The sequence below is a fragment of the Crocodylus porosus genome, unplaced genomic scaffold, assembly GCF_001723895.1.
Source record: "Crocodylus porosus isolate Cpor-Errol unplaced genomic scaffold, CroPor_comp1, whole genome shotgun sequence".
NCBI lineage: Eukaryota > Metazoa > Chordata > Crocodylia > Crocodylidae > Crocodylus > Crocodylus porosus.
The window spans coordinates 38,608,745-38,613,299 of NW_017728915.1; positions in this window are offsets into that span (position 1 = coordinate 38,608,745).

Here is a 4,555-nt window from a genome sequence, read left to right on the forward strand (position 1 = left end):
AGTGGGGGAGGGGCGGGACCCATTGATGGGTGCACTAGAGTGGGGGGGGCTAGTCCCATTGGGGGGTATACTAGAGTGGGGGGGGTCCCACTGAGTACACTGAGGGGCTGTTCCTATTGGGGGCTTCACCAAAGTAGGGAGTCCCACTGAGTACACTGGGGGGCTGGTCCTATGTGGGGTGCTGGCTCCCGCAGAGGTTGTGGGGTGGGGGGTGGACTCGGGGCAGCAGTGTCTGGATGTGCTTGTGAGTTTTGTGGAAGAAGGTCCCCATGTCTGACTGCCAGGGGTGCAGCTATCACCCAGAGCGGAGCATCCCGGCGCTTCGGGCGTCTGGGCCCCATGTTGCCCTGTGCCAGCCAGACCGTCTCCTGCCACACTGGGGCTCCCAGCAGGAGCTGCCATCGCAGTATCTGCTCTGAGCAGGATCCATGCGCTTTGCCCTTGGTGCCATGCAGCTGAATTACCTGCCAGCATGGTTCCTGGGAGGATTTTTCTGCCATGGTTCCAGTGCGTTAGGATTAGTAACCCCCCCAAGTATTTCCCCTGCAGCAACGGCAGAGCCTAAGAGAGCTGAACTCTCGCTCCTGAGCACCTCGGGGTTTGTTTGGACCCGGGACAGAGATCAAAATCTTTTCCTGATCCAAACAAATCCTCAGCTGACATGAATGCTTAACTCTGCTGCCTAATTATTCATGCATATGTGCTGAATGCCTTAAAAATGTATTTATTCCCAGTAGCAGACTGGTATCCCATAGGGAAAAGCTAGCGGAAAAGATTGACTTGCCCCAGCAGTGGTAAGTTGTGATGTCTGAACTCCAGCACTGGAGCTGTTCAGTCTCTAATCCAACAGAGAAGGCAGGGAATGGTGTCCCCTTGTTGGGCTGGAGTTAGATGTAGGAAGTTGGCTTTGGAAGTGGCTGTCACCAGGGAGTCCTCTAGGACTAGTGCTGAAAAGAGCTTTGTGCAGCCTTTGAGAAGCTATCTTGATGCCTCCCCAGTAGTTTGACAAATCCAAGTTGCCCCCTGCCCACACACATCTTCTAAATTGCACTTTCTCTAAGGGAGCAGGACAGGTATGTATTTGATTTTATTGACTTTGTCAGCTACCTGACAGGGATGTGTTTGGTAGGTGTGTTTGTCTGAGACAAAAAGAAAAATGCAAAAATCTAGAACTCTTGGTTCAGAAAGATGATGCCTTTTATTAGCCCAACTAAGAAATCGCAAAAAAAAGGTCTTTTTCTGCAAGCTGGTGGGCTCCCATGCCCTTCAACAGGGAAAATTGAAGACGGTAAAAAGGTCCCCTAGGTAGGAAATCAGCTTCCCACTGTGCAAAAATGAAGTTTGAGATGGAGGTCTGTCTCTCTGGGTCCATGAGTGTCACAGGTTTTCAGGACTTTAACTATACCCCTTGGTCTTTGTTCTGTCTATCTTCTTGGCTTTCATCTGCATCTTTTCTTCCTCTTCCTAGATCCCACTGCCTCTTTTTTTTTCTGAGCCATATTTAGCATCTCTTTTTCTGTTCTGTTCCTTTATATTTCTTCTTTCCCTAGCTCCTCACCTCTGTTTGTCTCCTATCTTCCTGTGCATCTCCCCAAGTTACTTGGCATCCTGCTATTTGTCTAACCTATCCCATTAGTGTTTCTCTCTTGATGTTTTTCCGTACATATGCCTGCTCGCCCTCACCCACCCATATACACAGCTTGGGCAAAAGGAATTGCCAGGTACTAGATATCCCACGGACTACCAGAAACAGACTGGCATAAAAGATAGTGACAGGGCAAAGATCAGGTTAGAGAAGTCAGCTTTTCTCTGCTCTTTGTGAAGGAAAAAATGCTGCAGTTCACTACACAGCTGCAGCTGGCTGCTGCTCAGGAGCTCTATTGTGGACCATTTTTCTGCTGGCCTCTGGCTACTATGTGTCTAATGCATCTGAAACCCTTTCATCACCTCCAGCTATCTTTGGTAGCTGAAAGGGAGAGGAAATGCTTTCAGGAAGAAAGCCTCCTGCTAGCTGCTGAGCCAATCTGTAGAAGTCTCTCGCAATGTCCTATCTGCTCTGACCAGAGGTTTTTTCCAATCTTCCTCACTCTGTTCCTGAAGTCCTGTTTTGAGATATAGTTCGCAGGGCTGCTACTGTTGCTCTCACCTTCTTGCAACTATCCATCTTGCTGATGACTCATGGAACTTCAAAGTCTTTTCTGTTCCAGCACTGACCAACTTTTCACTTTCTGCTCTTTAGGAAAGCACTGAGCAGTCACTGAAGTACTAGAGCCGCCTTATTTCATTGGTTTTTGCTCTGATCAGGGTTTTGAGATTCTCTTTGCTAGTATACTGGCTGAGCCTTTTTTAATGACAGCAGGTTCTGCAGAAATTGTTGGAACTAGATAGAGCTTTTCCAATAGTCCTGGCTTTCTCAAACCCTTGCTTAAGTAGCAGCATCTAAAGGACAAAGCCACTTTCAGTGTGGTTACAGAAAGTATTCTTGAGGTTTGATGATGAGTTAACTTGTGTTCATAATGTTGGAGTGATGTTGTAGCCCTGGTGGTCCAGGAAGTATGCCAAAGGCAAAAATTTTTTGTGAGTGATGCCTTTTATTGGACCAACTGCATGGTTAGGATAGAGCTGGAGAAGCTCTCGATTGCAAGGCATTTCTTCATCACCTCCTTTAACATACTTTCTCCTCTAGTTCCTTGGACCCACTGCTATCAGGCTGTCTTCAGCAACAGGTCAATTCACTGTTGTTGTAGACAAAGGTTAAATTTCCATAGGTTTAACTGAATGTGCTGCTTAAACTGTTGTGCCTTTCAGCCAGTTTTTATCAGAAAGCAGCAGAGCTTTAATTCAGCAGGCTGAGAGTGACAGCTATAGATTTTTGATTAGTGCAACTTGTCTGACTAAATTGCATGTGTGTCTAGCTATTAAGACATCACTATTAAAATAGGATGCATTCCACTTTGGGAATCCTTTGCACAGCTTCTGTAGATTTTACTGGGAACAACACAGCAGCCAAGGGCAGAATTTAGCTTTGTTGCCTAGAACAGGCCTTGTCAAGGGCCAAAAGCACTAACCCTACTCAATTCCATCACTGTCATTTTCTGTCCAAGCCATTTCCCATCCTTACCTGTTAGTCCCTGCTTTAACAGAGAGTAGGAACTGGGCATGGTCCTGAATGCAGGACCTGCAGCCAAGACTTCCAGAGTGCACATCCAAGCTCTGACTCCTGCTCTTATCTTGGGTAAGTTGCATTAAGAAAGCAGTGGATTCAAAATCTTGGCCGTTTTAAAATCTCCACTAGCTACTTGGGGCTTTTCTTACTGCCTTTAGCTTTACTAGACCTTCTTTCATGCTCTTGTCCAGTGCTGTATTTCTTTGTTGGTAAAACAGTGCAGGACAATATTTTTGTTAGAAGAAACAAATAATCTCTTTCCATATGTACTGAAGGTGAGTGCGTAGCGTTTGGTTAGTATAAACACTTTTTATTGAACATCAGCGACGTATGTATAAACTGTAAGAATAACATAAACTAGGTTTGTATAAACTGTGAGGAAAAGTGGGGCAATGGAATAGACTGCATAGGGAAGTTGTGGACTCACTACCATTGAAAGACTCTCCATCAAGGAGAGGCATAACAGCCACTGGTTGGGGATGATCAAGAATGTAGCTGTGCCTATTTTCTACCTTAGGTATTTCCCGTGCTTCTGGGCTTTGCTGGTTGCTCCCGCCCCCATTCCCTCCCGCCACCTTTTTTTCCTGTTATATGTGTCAGGGTATTTTTTAGCTTCCCCAGAGAAATTGGCTACAGCTAGGGCTGGGGACTTCAACTGAGGTGTGCCAGTTCTACAGGAGCAAAGCCAGAGTTTTATGGTTAGAGGGTCTTGCCCCTCCGCTCAGGGTCAGAGTGACGCCGTGGGCAGATTGGCACAGACTTTGTGGGTTTTTGCCTTCCCTTGTTGCAGGGGGCTTGGCCCTCTACCCAGAACCTCTTGACTATATATTGACAACATTTTATAGAAGCAGGATATTGGCTGCCATGGTTCCCTTGGTTTACCTGTGGTAAGTTAAGTCTATGTTGTATCAGGGTTGAGGGTAATCTTGTGCAGAGTTTGGATTATGGTTGTATGGGATAGGATCATCTCAATCCAAACTATCTCAGGGAGAAGGTTGGACTAGATGACCTCTGGAGGGTCCCTTCTAGCCCTACTTCTCTGAGTAGGTATACAAATGTCTTGCTCATCTCTAAAAACGCGTCAGCAATGGCTTAAGATTTAGTTAATCGTATGAAGTTGCACAGTCAAGTGCTTCAAAGGTAGGAAATGCTGGAATTAAGGGGGATCTTGCAGCTTTGACTCGGTCACTTCTGGCATTTCTGCTTGAGTTTATACCTGATGCTCAGCACATCACTTAAATAAGGCATCTGTCTTGTGTTCCTTGCATACACAGTATGAGATTGTAGGGATCAGACTTGCAGACTAGCATCAGTGGGAGCTCTGCTAGGACTCTCTAAAGTGTTGTAACTTGCTAAGTACTCTGAAATATCAAGCCCTGGGCATCTTGG